At 39.0% G+C, this 19,218-nt stretch overlaps 1 protein-coding gene across 1 annotated transcript in view; it reads right to left on the bottom strand.

Moving 5' to 3' along the window:
- Positions 1 to 19,218, bottom strand: part of KATNBL1 (katanin regulatory subunit B1 like 1) — a 49,153-nt gene that overhangs the window by 16,032 nt on the left and 13,903 nt on the right. The window lies entirely within an intron of this gene.

Genomic DNA, 19,218 nt, shown 5'->3' with positions numbered 1-19,218 from the left:
TATTTGTTACAGTGTTTTGTGATTAGGGCTCTTTGATGCTAATACTATAATTGTTTTTGAGCACCAAGATGTGTCCACATAAGGTGATGAACTTAATTGATAAATGCGTGTGTTCTGACTGCTCCACTGACTGGCAAGTCCCATCTCTCTCCCTATTCCCTAAGGCACAACAATACTGAAATTAGGTTAATGAACAACCCTACCATGGCCTCTAAGTGTTCAAGTGAAAGGAAGAGTCACAAGTCTCTCCCCTTAAATCAAAAGCTAGAAATGATAAACCATAATAAGGAAGGCATGTCAAAAGGTAACAAGACTAAAAGCCAGGCCATGTGCACCAGTCAATTAAGTTGCGAATACAAAAGAAAAGTTCTTGAAGGAAATTAAAAGTGTCATTCCAGTGAACACATGAATGAATGGTAAAGTAAAACAGCCTTATTGCTGATAAGAAAAAGTTTTAGTGATCTGGATAGAAGTTCAAACTAGCCACAATATTCCCTTAAGCCAAAATTTATTCCAGAGCAGGACCCCAACTCTTTTTACTTCTTTAAATGTTGAGAGGTAAAAAAAAAAAATCCAGAAGAAAAGTCTGAAGCTAGCAGAGGTTAATTCATGAGGTTTAAGGGAAAAAGCCATCTCTCTGACACAGAAGTGCAAGGTGAAGCAGTAAGGGCTGATGTAGAATTGCAGCAAGTTATCCAGAAGGATCCGGAGAAGGCAATGGCAACCCACTCCAGTGTTCTTGCCTGGAGAATCCCAGGGACGGCAGGGCCTGGTGGGCTGCCGTCTATGGGGTCACACAGAGTCGGACACGACTGAAGCAACTTAGCAGCAGCAGCAGCATCCAGAAGGATCTAGCTAATTAATGAAGGTGGCTATACTAAATGACAGATTTTTCAGTGGAGATGAAATAGCTTTCTGTTGGAAGAAGATGCCATCTAGGACTTTCATTGCTAGGAGAGAAGTCAAAGCTTGTCTTCAAAATTTCAAAGCACAGTTTGGCTGTCTTGTTAGGGGCTAATGTGTCTGATGACTTTAAGCTGAAGACAACGCTCATTTACCATTCCCCAAATCCTAGGGCCCTTAACAACTATGCTAAATCAATTTTACCTGTGCTCTCTAAGTGCAACAAAAAAGCCTGAATGAAAGCACATCTGTTTACAACATGGTTTACTGAAGTTTATAAGCCCACTGTTGAGTCCGACTGCTCAGAAAAAAAAAAAAAAGACTCCTTTCAAAATATTACTGCTCATCTACAATGCAACTGGTCACCCAAGAGCTCTGATGGAGATGTACAATGAGATTCGTGTTGTCTTCATGCCTGCTAACACAACATCCATTCTGCAATCATCCATGGGTCATGAAGCACTTTTGACTTTCAAGTATATAATTACTTAAAAAACATATTTTGGAAGGCTACAAAGCAGAGTAAACTGAAAACCTTCTGGAACAGATTCATCATTCTAGATGCCACTACAAAACATTTTTGATTCATGGGAAGTCAAAATATCAACAACAACAGGATTTTGGAAGAGCTGATCCCAACCCTAATGGACAACTTTGAGGGGTTCAAGACTTCAGCAGAGGAAGTAACTACAGATGTGGTGGGAACAGCAGAAGGACTGGAATCAGAAGTGGGGCTGGAAGATGTGGCCGAACTGCCACAATTTCACGATAAAACTAACAGATGAGGAGCTGCTTTTTCTGGATGAGCAAAAAGAGTAGGTCCTTGAGATGGAATCAACTCTTGGTGAAGATGCTGTGGAAACTGTTGAAATGACACAAAATAATTTATAATATTTCACAGACTTAGTTGATAAAGCAAGTGGCAGGATTTGAGAGGACTGACACCAATTTTGAAAGAAGTTCAGCTGTGGGTAAAGTGCTATGAAACAGCACTGCATGCTAGAGAAGCTGTCAGGGAAGAGTTAATCAGTGTGGCAAATTTCACTGCTGTCTTATTTAGGAAATCGCCACAGCCACTCCAACCTTCAGCATCCACCTCCCTGATCAGCTAGTAGCCATCAATGCTGAGACAAGAACTTCCACCAGCTAAGAGATTATGACTTGTCGAAGGCTCCAATGATGGTTAGCATTTTTTAGCATTAAAGTATTTTTATTTTTTTTTGACCAAATTGCACAGCTTGCAAAATCTTATGTTCCCCATCTGGGTATGGAACCCACGCCCCATGCAGTGGAAGCACAAAGTCCTAATTACTGGACCACCAGGGAATTACCAGCAATAAAGAATTTTCAAGTTAAGGCATGTACATATTTTTTTTTTTTTTGCATTTGTCAAAGAAAGATTTTATTTTATTTTCATATTTTTTGACATAATGTTATTGTACACTTAACAGACTACATGTAGTACAGTGTAAACATAACTTTCATATGCATTAGAAAACCAAAAATTTGTGTGACTTGATATATTAAGGTGGTCTGAAACCAAATCTGCAGTATCTCTGAGGTATGAATGTAGTTCTAAGTTAAACGTTTTTTAAAGTCTTAAACACAGAGGGAAGCACAAGGCAGGGCATTCCAGAAAATTAAAATTCTGTTCTCGTTCTTAAATTGCAAACAGTTACAATAATATGGCATGTACTTCTGACAACACAACATGTCAATCTTTCCATTTTCCTTATCACAAGCCATGTATTAAATTTAAAGTTTGTGAAATCAGGTCTAATAGTAGTGGTATCTTGACATTCAAACGCATTCAAGCCTACAATTTTGGAATCAAATCACTGGGTCATAAACAACCATTAGCAGTCAGGGGACCCAAAATTGGATTATATATATCTGAGTTGTTTTATATCTAATCTTTAAATTTTTATTTCATTCATGTAACAAGCTCTCCAGAGTTTTCTTCCACTTTTGAAAAAAATAACCTGCACCTTGTTACTCCTCCAATTATATCCAAAGGGCGGAAAAAAGATGCTGTGACTTCATTTATGTAGGGGCTTTCCATCTGGTGCTAGTGACGAAGAATCCATCTGCCAACGCAGGAAATACAAGAGATGCAGGTTTGACCCCTGGATGGGAAGATCCCCTGAAGTATGAAATGGCAACCCATTCCAGAATTCATGGATGGAAAATTCCATGGATGGAGGAGCCTGGTGGGCTCGGCCATGGGGCCACAGAGTTGGACACAACTGAGTTGTTTTCATTTCCATTTATGTAACAGAGGAAATTAGTAATTTTCCCATTTGCACTCAAGTTTCACACAGGTCATGGCCTGAAACCCAAGTTTCTCCCTCATCCTTCCTTTATACATTTACTGAGTATTCACTGTATGCCAGGCCAGATGGAGATCTTGTTCTACAGAATCGTTTAGGAAGCTTTTTTTTTTTTTTTTTTTAATTTTTAAAAATTTTTTAATTTTTTTTTTATTAGTTGGAGGCTAATTACTTCACAACATTGGCTGCTATCCAAAAGTCTACAAGCAATAAATGCTGGAGAGGGTGTGGAGAAAAGGGAACCCTCTTACACTGTTGGTGGGAATGCAAACTAGTACAGCCACTATGGAAAACAGTGTGGAGATTTCTTAAAAAACTGGAAGCTTTTTGAAAATACATCTTTCTCGGCCTAATTTCATGAAAACTACTATTTATTTAATGGCCACACTGCATAGCTGGTGGGATCTTAGTTCCCCAACCAGAAATAGAACTTGGACCTTCAGCAGTGAAGTCATGGAGTCGTAACCACTGGGCCACCACGGAGTTCCCCTGGACCCTAATTTCAGACTATCACTCAGCAGGTATCAGGAAGAAAGCCCAAAGCAAGGAAACATTTAGGAAGCCCTGCAGGTATTTCTAATGCACATTCTTAGTTAAACAAAAATTGACTTAGTTGAACTGAATTTTCCAAAAATATGTACAAACACATGAAATTCTGCAATCAATTTCAAGGTATTCTAAAACTTCTTGCTGCTAATTCACGGACAGCCCATCCACTTGTGCTCTTGAGTTCAGGAACCTCTAGTATGAGACTTTTATAAAAGTAAATAAAAGACTGCAGTATTACAATAAGCACACTGACAGAGGGGCACCCATGCAAGCCAGCCAAGTTCCGCTGAGGACAGTCTTCCAGGGCAAACAGCACACTCAGAAAATAGCACGTGCAGAACTGAAAGGCATGAGCAACATGGTTTGTTCGGCAATCACTTAAGTAGACGCATGTGACTAGAGCTTAGGCTGGGGGTGAGCTGCAGTGGAGTGATAAGTGAGGCTGGAGAGACAGGCAGAAACTAGATGGTAAAGGGTCTTGGCCACAGGGTTTTGTTCTTTTTTTGTAAGGGGACTTTTAAAGATGATGGACTGAAAAAAAAAAAAAAAAGATGATGGACTGAACACATGCAATTACATTTACCTTTCCCTGAAATCCTATTACAATGACAGTAAGGAAGATTTTAAAGGTATAACCGCCAACAGGACAAAGAAGAGAAGATGAGGTGATGGCAACAACATTTTGGAAAAGCAAAGCTTTAGGGATAAGAAACTCAGCAGATCTGAGAAAGCCAAACCCTAAAGCATCAGTGAGGAAAGACGAAAAGCAGAATCCCCCAAAGGTTTAGAAACTGGCAATACTGAGGGCCTTAAGAAGTGGGACAAAGGTGCACTTGAAAACAAGTACAATGAATGAATATTCATTTAAGACACAGAGTCCTAGATGTCCTTCCCAATTCCAGTAAAAGTCTGGGGCTTTACCATATGGAGAATCTAAAACAGAGTCTTTGCGATAGGAAATATCAGGCACAAATGAGGGTGACAGGAACATATTCTAAACAGGGGGATCAAGTGAAAGTTTACATGTTAAATGTTAAGACCTCTAACTTTCTACTACTTGCCTCACAGAGGCTTGCAGCCAGGCTTAAGCACTCCAGAGAAGAGTACAGATGTTTCTTTGGGAACTCTAGTTAGTCCCAGAGGAAAACACACACAAACACACTCCTAAAAATACTGACATCGGTGATGGTCAAAGTCCCCAAAGAACTGTTTTATATCTTGATTATGGTGGTAATTAGGATAAATTTCTGCTGCATGTAAAATATCTCAATAAACCCAACTTTCAAAAAAAATCCTCACGAAATAAGAACAAACTGCATCCATGAAACATAAATGAGACAAAAACAAACTGACAAAGACTCTTGGAAATTAAAAATAGGATGTAGTAATTAAGTTGGCAGAAAAACTCAACTGAAGTTGGAAAAGAAGTTGAGGGTATCTCCTAGAACTTAGGGTAAAAAGATTTACATATATATACAAAAAAAACACCCCAGATTAGCTTATAGGCAGCAACATCCAAATAAACAGAATTTCAGAAAGAATACAGAAAAAAAAAAAAAAAGAGGAAATCAAAGAAATAACTGAAAACTGTTCATGGTTGAAGAACATGAATTCTCAAATTGAAAGGGCACACGAACGGTCAGCACTGCAGATGAAAACAGACCTACAAGGCACATCCCTGTCACATTTCAGAGCACCAGAAAAGCCAGAGAAGGTGAACACATACAGTGAACAAATTAACACCCCCTACCAAACCCAAAGCAAGTCACATACAAAGGGGAAAGACATAGAACAACACCTTCATAATTCTTAGGAAACTTAAATTTTTATATCCTGACTAAACATCACCTGAGTGCAAATGCAGGGAAAAAAAAATCTTCAGAAACTCAAGGTTCCAAAAACAAATTCCTCCTGTACCAATCTGAGAAGTCATAGGAAAAAATGAGAAATACAAGAAATGGAGAGCCAGCAGGGGAAAATGACAAGAACCACTCTCATGATGGTTATGAGAAAGATCCCATGATGAAGGCTGTGCACCAGAAGTGCCCAACAACTGGATCCAGTTAGCAGACTGAAGGGAGAAGTCTTCACATAAACGAAATTGACTTATAACACCTGGGGCTCATTAGAGAAGAGGTGGAGAGAACTGAGGGAGAGTCACAAGGCAGAGGCACATGTATCAAGTACTGAAAGAAAGAACTGTCAACCCGGAACTTCCTGTGTGGGAGAAATATCCTTCAGGAGTGAAGGAGAAACCAAGACATTATCAGATAAAAGGAAATTAAAGAAGGAATCTTAGAACAACAGGGAGGTAAAATGAAAAGGATACGTTAAATTATGTTTGATGGTTGAAACAAAAATTGTAACACTACTTGATGTGGTTCAAAATACATGTAGTGGAATGTTTTAAGACAATTATGTTGTTGTAGGGAAAGACAAAGAGACATAAAGGGAGGTAAAGTTTCCGCACTTCACTCAAGCAGACTATGATAAAATACAGATGTGTAACAAAATACCTAGAGCTATTTGCTAGAAGCTACTGCTACTGCTCGAGTCCCCTGGTGGCTCAGAGGTTAAAGTGTCTGCCCGCAGTGCGGGAGACCTGGGTGTGGTCCCTGGGTCGGGAAGATCCCCTGCAGAAGGAAATGGCAACCCACTCCAGTATTCTTGCCTGGAGAATCCCATGGACGGAGGAGCCTGGTGGGCTACAGTCCACGGGGTCACAAAGAGTCGGACATGACTGAGCGACTTCACTTTACTTTCACTGCTACTGCTATATCAAGAAATACACTAAAAAATAATACAGATAAATCAAGATATAATGTTTAAAATGTGTTCAAATAATTCATAGAAAAGCAAGAAAAAGAGAAACAGAAAATATTTGAAATGGGAAATATAATTAGTACTTTTCATTTCAAGATCTCAAAACTGTTTAGCAGTCTTCCTTAATCAGGTAGAATATTCTGGTCACCAACATAGGAGGTTCTAATGTTAGACAAATCTGTCTTCCCTCTGCACTCTGAAATAAGTTTATTTCAGCTAAACTACAGAGAAAAGCATGGAGGCAGAGGATGGGGTCAGGTTTAAAGTCAGTCAGGGTTAAACACAGACGTGATAAGCTGCAGTAATAAACATACGGATAACTGAGGGGAAATGGGGAGGAGAGGGATGAGCTGGGAGACTGGGACTGACATCCATCCACCACTGACACTCTGTATAAATCAGATTAACCAATGAGGACCTGCTGTGGCGCACAGGGAACTCAACTCAGTGTTCGGGGGCGACCGGAATGGGAATACACGCATGTGTGTACATATGTCTCCAGTTGATCCACTTTGTTGTACAGAGAAAACCAATACAACATTGTAAAGCAACAATACTCCACTAAAAATTAAAACACACACACACACAAAGCCACAATGAGATACTGCATCACAACCACTTGTATGGCTGTAACAAAAACGACAACCAATAGCAAATGTTGAGAGGGATATGGAGAAACCGGCATTCCCACACATCACTGAGGGAGTGTAAAATGGTGCAGTTTGGCAGTTTCCTAAAATGTTAAATACAGATCTACCGTGTTGTCACTGTAGTTTAGTCATTAAGTTGTGTCTGCCTCTGCGACCCCATGGACTGTAGCCCTCCAGGCTCCTCTATCCATGGCATTTCCTAGGCAAGATACTGGAGTGGGCTGCCATTTCCTCCTCCAAGGGAGCTCCCTGACCCAGGGGTCAAACCTGTGTCTCCTGCGTCTTCTGCACTACAGGTGGATTCTTTACCACTGAGCCACCAGGGAAGCCCTAGATTTACTGTATGACCCAGCAGTTTCACATCTACGTATTTCTTTGTGAGAAATCAAAGTTTTTCATTGTTTGTTCTTCAGTCGCCCAGTCGGGTCTGACTCTTTGCGACCTCATGGACCCCTTCAACATGCCAGGCCTCCCTGTCCCTCATCATCTCCTTAACTTTGCCCAAGTTCATGTCCACTGCATCGATGATGCCATCCAGCCCTCTCATCCTCTGATGCCCTCTTCTCCTTCTGCCCTCAATCTTTCCCAGCATCAGGGACTTTTCCATGAGTCAGCTGTTCGCATCAGATGACCAAAATACTGGAGTTTCAGCTTCAGCATCAGTCCTTCCAGCGAGTATTCAGGGTTGATTTCCCTTAGGATGGTCTGGTTTGACCCCCCTGCTGTCTAAGGGACTCTCAGGAGTCTTCTCTAGCACCACAATTCAAAAGCATCAATTCTTCAGCCCTCCACCTTCTTTATAGTGCCTCTCTCACAACCACACGTGACCACTGGGAAGACCATAGTCTTGACTATGCAAACCTTTGTCAGCCAAGTAATGTTTCTGCTTTTCAACACTCTAAGTATGTCTTAGCTTCCCTGCCAAGAAGCAACTGTCTTCCGATTTCACGGCAGCAGTCACTATCTGCAGTGATCTTAGAGCCCAAGAAGAGGAAAGCTGTCACTATTTCCACCTTTTCCCCTCTATTTGCCATGAAGTAATGGGGCCGAATGCCATGATCTTAGTTTTTTTTAATACTTAGTTTTAAGCCGGCCCTTTCACTCTCCTCCTTCACCCTCATCAAGAGGTTCTTTATTTAGTTCCTCTCTGCTTTCTGTCCTCTGGCCATGGGAATTCCTAGGCAAGACAACTGGAGTGGGCTGCCATTTCCTCCTCCAAGGGATTTTCCTGACCCAGAATCAAACCCGTATCTCTTGCATCTCCTGCATTGCAGGTGGATTCTTTACCACTGAGCCACCAGCGAAGACCAAGATTTACTGGATGACCCAGAAATTTCACTTCTACATACATACATACTCATGAGAAATCAAAGTTTACGTCCACACAAAAACACGTGTGCAAATGTTCATAACAACATTATTCAGAACAGCCAAAAAGTGGAAATGACCCAAATGTCTATCAACTGGTGGATAAACAAAAAGTAGTATGTCTGGAACATTACTCAGTAACAAAAAAGAAATGAAATACTTATACATGTCACAAATATGTATGAACCCTGGGCTAAGTGAAAGAAAGCAAACACAAAAGACCATATATTACATGATTCCATTTATATGAAATGTCCATAAAAGTAAAATCTGTAGAGACAGAAAGTAGATTAGTGGTTGCCAGAAGAAACCTGAGCGCCGAAAAATTAACACGTTTGAACTGTGGTGTTGGAGAAGACTCTTGAGAGTCCCTTGGACTGCAAGGAGATCCAACCAGTCCATCCTAAAGGAGATCAGTCCTGGGTGTTCATTGGAAGGACTGATGCTGAAGCTGAAACTCCAATACTTTGGCCACCTCATGTGAAGAGCTGACTCACTGGAAAAGACCCTGATGCTGGGAGGGATTGAGGGCAGGAGGAGAAGGGGACGACGGAGGATGAGATGGCTGGATGGCATCACCAACTCAATGGACATGAGTTTGAGTAAACTCCAGGAGTTGGTGATGGACAGGGAGGCCTGGCATGCTGCGATTCATGGGGTCGTAAAGAGTCAGACACGACTGAGCGACTGAACTGAACAGAACTGAGGACTGGATTGGGAGTGGGAATAACTACAAATGGACACAGGGCTCTTTGGTGGGCAATGGAGTTATTCTAAAATTAGATTTCGGTTGGTAACTACATAATTCTGTATGTACTTATAGTGAAATGTACATTTAAAATAGGCAAATTTTACAGTATATAAATTATACTTAAGTAAAGTTTTAAAAAAAGAAAACAAATTATCAACACTGTAATAAAATCTCATTACAAAGAATCTTTACACTATACATTCCATTTTGCTCTGTGTCATGTGCATTTATTTGGTAGTAAATGATCAAGACCATCTCCAAGAAAAAGAAATGAAAAAAGGCAAAATGGTTGTCTGAGGAGGCCTTACAAATAGCTGAGAAAAGGAGATAAGCAAAAGGCAAAGGAGAAAAGGAAAGATACACCCATTTGAATGCAGAGTTCCAAAGAACAGCAAGGAGAGATAAAGCCTTCCTCAGTGATCAGTGCAAAGAAATAGAGGAAAACAATAGAATGGGAACGCCTAGAGAACTCTTCAAGAAAATTAGAGATACCAAGGGAACATTTCATGCAAAGATAGGCACAATGAAGGACAGAAACGGTATGGACCTAACAGAAGCAGAAGATATTAAGAAGAGGTGGCAAGAATACAAAGAACTATACAAAAAAGATCTTCATGACCCAGATAACCACGATGGTGGAATCACTCACCTAGAGCCAGACATCCTGGAGTCTGAAGTCAAGTGGGCCTTAGGAAGCGTCACTATGAACAAAGCTAGTGGAGGTGATGGAATTCCAGGTGAGCTATTTCAAATCCTAAAAGACATGCTGTGAAAGTGCTGCACTCAATATGCCAGCCAATGTGGAAAACTCAGCAGTGGCCACAGGACCGGAAAATGTCAGTTTTCAATCCAATTCCAAAGAAAGGCAATGCCAAAGAATGTTCAAACTACCGCACAATTGCACTCATCTCACATATTAGCAAAGTAAACCTCAAAATTCTCCAAGCCAGGCTTCAACAGTATGTGAACTGTGAACTTCCAGATGTTCAAGCTGGTTTCAGAAAAGGCAGAGGAACCAGAAATCAAATTGTCAACATCTCTTGGATCATCGAAAAAGCAAGAGAGTTCCAAAAAAAAATCTACTTCTGCTTTATTGACTACGCCAAAACTTTTGACTGTGTGGATCACAACACACTGTGGAAAATTCTTAAAGAGATCAGAATACCAGAACACCTGACCTGCCTCCTGAGAAAACTGTATGCAGATCAAGAAGCAACAATTAGAACTGGACATGGAACAACAGACTGGTTTCAAATTGGAAAAGGAGTATGTCAAGGTTGTATATTGTCACCCTTTCTATTTAACTTCTATGCCGAGTACATTATGCGAAATGCCAGGATGGATGAAGTGCAAGTTGGAATCAAGATTGCCAGGAGAAATATCAACAACTTCATATATGCAAATGACACCACCCTTATGGCAGAAAGCGAAGAACTAAAGAGCTTCTTAATGAAAGTGAATAAGGAGAGTGAAAAAGTTGACTTAAAACTCAACATTCAGAAAGCTAAATCATGGCATCTGGTTCCATCACTTCATGGCAAATAGGTGGGGACATAATGGAAACAGTTGAGAGACTTTATTTTGGGGGGCTCCAAAATCACTGCAGATGGTGACTACAGCCATGAAATTAAAAGATGCTTAGCCCTTGAAAGAAAAGCTATGACCAACCTAGATAGCATATTAAAAAGCAGAGACATTACTTTGCCAAAAAAAGTCCATCTAGTCAAAGCTGTCGTTTTTCCAGTAGTCATGTATGGATGTGACAGTTGGACTATAAAGAAAGCTTAGTGCCAAAGAATTGATGTCTTTTGAACTGTGGTGTTGGAGAAGACTCTTGAGAGTCCCTTGAACTGCAAGGAGATCCAACCAGTCCATCCTAAAGGAAATCAGTCCTGAATATTCATTAGAAGGACTGATGCTGATGCTAAAACTCCAATACTTTGGCCACCTGATGCGAAGAACTGACTCATTAGAAAAGACCCTGATGCTGGGAAAGATTGAAGGCAAGAGGAGAAGGGGATGGCAGAGGATGAGATGGTTGGATGGCATCACCGACTTGACGGAAGTGAGTTTGAGCAAGCTTTAGGAGTTGGTGGTGGACAGGGAAGCCTGGCATGGAGCAGTCCATGGGGTCGCAAAGAGTTAAGACATGACTGAGCAACTGAACCGAACTTTGCTGGGCCGAACCGAACACAGGATTATCCTTTTCCCCAAGAGCATTTAACAGCATTATTCAAATAGCTAAAAGCGCTTATTGAGGTTTCTAGGTGTTTCCTAACTCCATTTGATAATACAGGCAAAGAATAATCTGAAGTAGGGCTAAGAGCAGCCGAAAGCAGTGGTTAGAAACTGGAAAGGACACGCTTTTAACGAAAAAAGAATAAAAGGAAACAGGCCTTAAGAGAATAAAAGCAAAGAAGGGTAAGAGATACTGAGAAGAGACCAAAATACTGACTGATAACTATTCTGAATTTGGATATAGGGGAGCATGTTTTCTTAAATCAAGACAATAAAGTGATTGCTTATGGGTATTTTCTTGAGAAGGTAGAAAAATGAGTGGTATTGTAGAAGAAGCTGAAGGGATGAATTTCTTTTATATTATATAATACTTATCTCCTACCATAAAGATGAAAAGGGATCTATTAGGATAATCTTACAATGGCTATCAAATCAAAAGACTAAATAATTTTAAATATTACTTAGATATGTCTCATCTACTCACAATGAGAAAAGCTCATCATACTTAAATGAAACATGTCTGGACTTTTGTCTCCAAGAAGTTACAGCTCAAGATCAAATGAACTTAAGCTTTCTTTTTACATCAGTATGCTACAGCATATCAATTATTTGCACTGTGTTTAACTCTGCAACTTAACTAGGCAATTTCATTCTTCATCTTGAAAACTTTGCATCAGTGTACATAGAATTATAATAATAATTATTCCTGGTATCAGTGATTCTCCTCCAATCACCACCATGGAATCACTCTCATCACAAAGAGCATGAATTGTATTCCCTCAGAGTCTTCAGGCTTAAAACTCACCACTATTGTATACTAGTTAGATATAAAGAGGCTTTCAAATTTAAAGCTTCAGCCTAATATTTTTTTTTCACCTAGAGAGATCAAGTAACTTGCTCAAAGGCACTTAGCTAGTTAGTGGCAGAATGTAGGGCACAGAATCTATGCTATTCTACCACATCTTTGATTTCATTAACTGAATCCAATTCATTCCCAACTACAATAGTCACCATTTTCAATCCTGAATAGTCAAATAAGGTGAGAGTGCCAATTTTTATGAGGAGATGACAAGAGAGGGACAAATGAACATAAACTACAATGGAGCCTTCCCTTCCCTTATCCTATAAGGGCAACCTTTTCTTCTCTCTTCCAGGGACCATTAGGGAGTTTAAAGGGTTTAGACAAATCAGAGATTTCCCCAAGAGACAGATGCCACACACAAAATGAAAAGGAAAATGAACATGGACTTTTTCCCTCAAGAATTTCAATGCAATCACCAGCCCAGGCTGGATGCATGAGACAAGTGCTCGGGCCTGGTGCACTGGGAAGACCCAGAGGGATCGGGTGGAGAGGGAGGTGGGAGGGGGGATCGGGATGGGGAATGCATGTGAATCCATGGCTGATTCATGTCAGTGTATGGCAGAAGCCACTACAATATTGTAAAGTAGTTAGAGAATCTCAGTGCAGGAGAGAGGAACAGAAGGTAAATTGAGATTTTATGGGGCAGTCTTTAGGGCCTGGAGATGCTGATTCTTTCCTCCTAAATTCAGTTATCAGACTCTAAACAAACGCTTTGGTATCTTAAGTCAAATAATGGAATTTGGATCAGGTTAAAAAACGAGGTGATAAAAAATGAATTGAGAATGCCAAAATTGACTGAAATGGGATCAGTTGCTTACTACTGAATATTAATAACACTAGTTTCAAATAATATCTTGTGAAGTGGAAGAAGGTTAAAAAATAAGTTTATAAAAGGCAGGATAGAAAAATAAAAGTACAGTATAATTCTGGTTTTTCAAAAGCTATATGTATATAATCAATACATTCAAAAGAGCTCTATCAAAATATTAACAGAAGTTATGCTGGTAGAATTACAGGTAAGTTTTTCCCCTTCATTTACACACTTCTCTATTTTCTACTATGAATATGAACTATTTTCAATTTGAACAATATTCTAACTTAATGAGGTTATAAAAAGAAGTCATAAAAAAGCAGCTAAATTATATAACCACCTTATAGTAAAAAGTGAGAAAGGTGTACATGTCAACACAAAGAGGTAACATTTCATAGGAATTTAACTTTTCCAAAATTAGGGCAACTCCATCCAACTTTCTCAGTTCTTGCCTTCTCACTTCACTTAGGACTTAGATCCCACACACACTTTTTTATCTTCAATGTCTCCCTTTGAGCTGATTCTTCTCTTCTGCTTTCAAACTTGCTCAGGTTTCCCCTATCAACTTCTATACTCTTTCTCTACCTCTCTTTCCTGCCAAATTTCTACAATGAGTGCTTTTTAGTTTCCATTTTCTCTTTAACCCTTTATAACCTTGCTTTTATTCTGCCCTCTTATCAGAAAAAACAAAAACAACTGTTATCTTCAAGGTTACTTGAAGCTATAAGGGAGCCGTTTGGACCACTGATGATGCCCACTGAGGTCACCCAAGCCAACTCCACAGACTGCTCGTTCTTCATCACCACCATCAGCTTTTTCACCACTTCATCCTCCCCACCCTCAGTCTTCTTGCTCACAGGACACAGAACTACCCTGATTCTCCTTGTTCCCTTACTCCTTTCTGACACCTTTTCCTTTATCAACTCTCTCCTCTCTACACTAAAACTGGAAAAATATGCTTTCAGAGCTTCAGTTGTTTCCCTAGGTCCAGACTCTCCTCTAACTTCTATGTATTTGACTTCCTGATCTACCATTGCTAGCTCCAAGACAACACACCCAGAACAAACCTCTCTGATCTCTTCCAACGGTGAGCCAAATGGCTCCCCTCCTACCTACCAAATATTAAATTACTAGCATCAAATTTCTCTCAGACTGGAAACCTAGGAGTTATTTTGACTCCTCACGCCTTCCTTTGAATCAATCCCTGTCTTTTTTTTTTTTTTTGGTCACTTCTTAGTACGCAGGATCTCAGTTTCCAGAGCAGGGACTGAAGCCAAGCCCCTTACAGTAGAAGCATGGAGTCCTAACTACTGGACTGCCAGGGAGGTCTCAATCACGATGTCTTCTTTAATCTTTCTTCAAAGTATTTCACGGATCCATTTGGACCTTTCATTTCCCAATGTCAGAACACTAGCCCAATCACTTTAAGCCTACTTACTGTATGGATTATTTTATTTTCTTGCCTTCAGTCTCTTCCAGTCCCTACAAATCAGTCTTTGCAAGCTATGATGTTGATGGCAAAATCCCTAAATCTCTAAAAATTTCCTACTGTTTACTACAGAATTTCCCAAATTATGTTTCGAGTATCCACATAGATTTTAGTGGATATTTTACTCTGTTCATATAAGTTTAGATATGTTAGATGTTAAATTACTGCTTGGAAATTAATTAAATACATTAAAAAGGTTCTGAGGGGCCCTGCATAATTTTATTTAATTGATTCCCAAACTCAGCCACTATCCTACTTTTTAAAAAAATTTTTAATTTTGACCAATACATATAAAATTTGAAAGATGCTGATGTTCCAAGAAAGAGTTTGTAGAATCGATTTACTACAAGACTAAACTATTTATCTAAATACTGAAGGCCTCCATAATCATAATAGTATTATATATAACCATCATAATGATACTATTAGAGATTAATGATTTTTTTAATTATAAGGAAAGCTGAGCAAAACATTTCTCACTGTATTTTTTACATGGGGGAAAGGGAGGTTTTCTGTTGAGGGAGGGAGGTTTCATTGCAATAGTGTTAATGAAATAATGGTAATATAATTAACAATAATAGCACCCTTTATCAAAAGCTTACCACACGCTAGCCATAGGCACTGTAGTTACATCATATTACACCCTTCCTATAGTCTAGAAAACTGAAGGACAGAAAGATTATACAATTTATCAAACAGCAAAAAAGCAGTAAGAGTTAGGACTAGAACCCAGGCATTCTGTCACCACGGACTCCACTCTTAACCAATACACTCAGCTATGTCTCAACTAATAAAGAGTTATTAAGGGTAAATGCATAGAGACACAATGCACATTTTAGTCACTTCTGATCTCGTGATCTGCAGATCAGAATTTATTATATTTTCAATCAGCTTTCTCAAACACAAAATAAGACTGTTGCAAAGTTCAAAATAAGATTACATGCAAGTCACTACTGCTATTATCCCTCATATTTATGTTAAGTGTAAGTATATATGACTCTGGTATTTTGGAAGACAAATCTGACAAAACTGTAGAGCAATGAACTATGACCATATCTTGTCACTCAGTTTACAACAACATACAATTTATCATCCAAACCAGGACACATTTAAGAATAAAAGAAAATACTACTAAAAATTCCCAGAATAATGGGTCAAGAGGCATAAACCACCCCAAGCAAATTAGGATGGATGGTCACCTCCACCTTGGCCCAGTTAAAATTTTTACTTAGTTACAATTTAGTTTACTTTTCTAGATTTATTTTCTGTATCAATTACTCAGTAATAAAAAAGGAACAAATTACTGAAAAACATGATGCATGAGTAAGTTTCAAATGCATTATGCTAAATGAGAGAGACATTCAAAAGGCTACATACTATGCTTCATTTTTGACATTCTAGAAAAAGCAAAATTACAGGGAAACAAAAATATCAATTTTTTGCCAAAGTCTGGAAGAAGGGAGATGTTGCTACAAAGGGATAAGAGGGTACTTTTCCTGGTGAGGGACATGCTCTATATCCTGTGGTAGTATTCATACATCTGTGCATATGTCGAAGACCACATAAATAATATCTCAATAACCTGACTTGAAAAAACTGGGGTGCATAGCACATGTCATTAATAGCTTTTCACTAGGCTCCTTGGATACTCAGAACTCGCTTGATGGAACTGAGAAATAAGGCTCACTGGGCCCACGTCCATTCTTTTTTCGACAAAAAACTGAGGTCCACACTTCAGGCCTAGAGGTTCCAGAAACATTCTTCAAAGCATCTGGAATATATATATGTTTTGACAGGTGATTACTGAGGCATGCCCTTCTGGCTTTCTCTATATTCTACTCATCCATGTGGGCTGTATCCAGCCTTGAGGACACAAGATGCCCTCGATGTCTTCCCTGTGCAATGATGTACTGCCCTCCCTTGGAGGCCAAAGGGAGTTAAAATCTTAACCTGCAAAGGCCTCCAGGCACCTCCTGTCGCAATCAGCTGTCTAGAAATCTTTCTGCTCACCATGCAGCAGGAATTACAACTCACCATCTGGGTGAAAATTTAAAGACTCATTCAACCTTAAAGGCAGGTGTAGCTAAAAGACTAGGTCAAACAGACCCATGTTCACATTCCCAGCTTTCCCACTTACCCAGCTACTTGGAACTATCTGAGCCTCATTTTACCCTTCTATTAAAGTGAAAATGTTTGTGTATTTACCTGCTTGACTCCAAAAAAAATGAGAAAACCTGTGGACACAGGAGGATCTAAATATATAAAGCAAATATTAATAGACATAAAAGGAGAAACTGACAATGTAGTAGGGGACTTCAACACCCTCATTTACATCAATGTACAAGATCATCCAAACTCAACGGAGCAACAGGGAGCATATTAGTATCATCATGATCAAAGTATATTAGTTTTTTAAGGTTAATTTTTAAAATAATTAAAGACAAGTAAGCTATGTATTCAATCCAACATGCATTTACTGCGAACCTACTATGTGTCAAGATTGATGTGTTTGCCTGAACTTCCCTGGCAGTCCAGTGTTAAGACTCCATGCTTCCATTGCAGGGGGTGAGGGTCTGATCCTGGGTTGGAGAACTAAGATCCCACATACTGTGTGGCCAAAAAAAAAAAAAAAGTATACACCTTATTTCTCAAGAAGTTCATAGCCTGGTGGGAAAGAAAGCCAATAAATGTAAAACAATTAAGAGCTATAAAGTAAAAATAGTACAGACTGCTTAAAAGAAAAAAAAAAGCAGTAACAGCACATCTAATGTGAGGGGCAACGAAATACACAGAAATATGTCTCAGGTTACACTAGATCTGAGTCCTAAAGAAAAACAAGAAATTGTGAAAATGAAATGAAGGAAAGCTCCTAATTAATGAACCATCGTAAAAACAAAATAAACTTATGAACTCAAAAATCAGTATCAAGAGCTTTCCTTATTTCTGTATTGTCAGTTCTCGTTCAGAAATGGTTATTCAATTTGAACATGAATAGAAAGCAAAAAAAGATACAGAGGCTGATGGGAAACTTCACAATGGATAAATCAGGTTGACAATATCCAAATCACTAATCAACTTTATCATTACAAAGAAGGAGGCAACCAAACATTATATGCCTCCTGATGTCCCAATGACGTGATACATACAATAAGAAATACTACAAGACGCTACTATTAAGTATTCTTGTCAAAAAACCTAACCATACTTAACCTGAGTGCAAGCCTCAATTATCTGTTACCAACTACCAGTTTAGAGGAAATACAGAGAGGAACCCGCTAAGCACTATAAGGATGGAATTATAAAAACATCCAGAATATAGAAATTTTTTAGGGCACAGTTTCCTCAACAAATACTTTGCAAGGGAAAAAAGAGGAGGAATCTGCATATTAAGAGAGGCTGTATCAACCAAATACATCTGTCCTATTTTTTTTTTCATTTATTTTTATTAGTTAGAGGCTAATTACAATATTGTAGTGGGTTTTGTCATACATTGACATGAATCAGCCATGGATCCTATTTTTAAAAAAACTGTTAAGATGTGTAAGAATCAGGGAAATTTGAGTATCAACTGGATATGTGATGTTAAGGATAATTGTTTATAACTCTAAAGTATAACTAACATGGCTCAGATGGTAAACAATCTGCCTGCAATGCAGGAGACCCAGGTTTGATATCTGGGTCAGGAAGATCCCTCAGAGAAGGGCATGGCAACCCACTCCAGTATTCTTGCCTGGAGAATTCCACGGACAGAGCAGCCTAGCAGGCTACAGTCCATGGGGTCAGAAAGAGTCAGACACGACTGAGCAACTACACTTTCACTTTCAAATCTCACACATTTAAAGTGTATGTATGGGATTTCCCTGGTGGTTCAGTGGTAAAGACATTGTCTGCCAATGTCTGTCCCATGCTCTGCAACAAGAGAAGCCACGGCAACAAGATGCCTAAGCACCACAACCAGAGAGAATCCACACAGCTAAGAAGACCCAGTGCAGTCAAAAAATTTTTAAATAAAAAGTTATAAAAAAATAAAATGGAAAAAATTAAAGTGTACATACATATACACCCATTAAACCATTAACAATCCAATAGTGACCCTATCTTTCACCTTCAAAAATTTCCTCTGTTCCTTTTTAATCCCTCCCCAACCACTTGATCTGCTTTCTGTCACTACAGGCTATTTTACATTTTCTAGAATCTATATAAATAGACTCATACAGTATATACTCTCTTTTTTGGAAGGGGATTGTTTCTTTCACTCAACATAATTATTTTGAGAATAATCCATGCTATATATACATAGTCTATTCTTTTTTATTGCAGAGCAGTATTCTATTATATGGATATCCACAATTTGTTTATCCACTTACCTGCTAATAGTTATTTGGATTGTCTCCAGTTTTGGCTATTACTAATAAAATTACTATGAACAGTCATGTACAAGTCT

The sequence above is a fragment of the Cervus canadensis genome, chromosome 6, assembly GCF_019320065.1.
Source record: "Cervus canadensis isolate Bull #8, Minnesota chromosome 6, ASM1932006v1, whole genome shotgun sequence".
Classification (NCBI taxonomy): Eukaryota; Metazoa; Chordata; class Mammalia; order Artiodactyla; family Cervidae; genus Cervus; species Cervus canadensis.
Note: the sequence above shows the minus strand (reverse complement) of the source record. Positions and strands in the feature narration are given on the sequence as shown.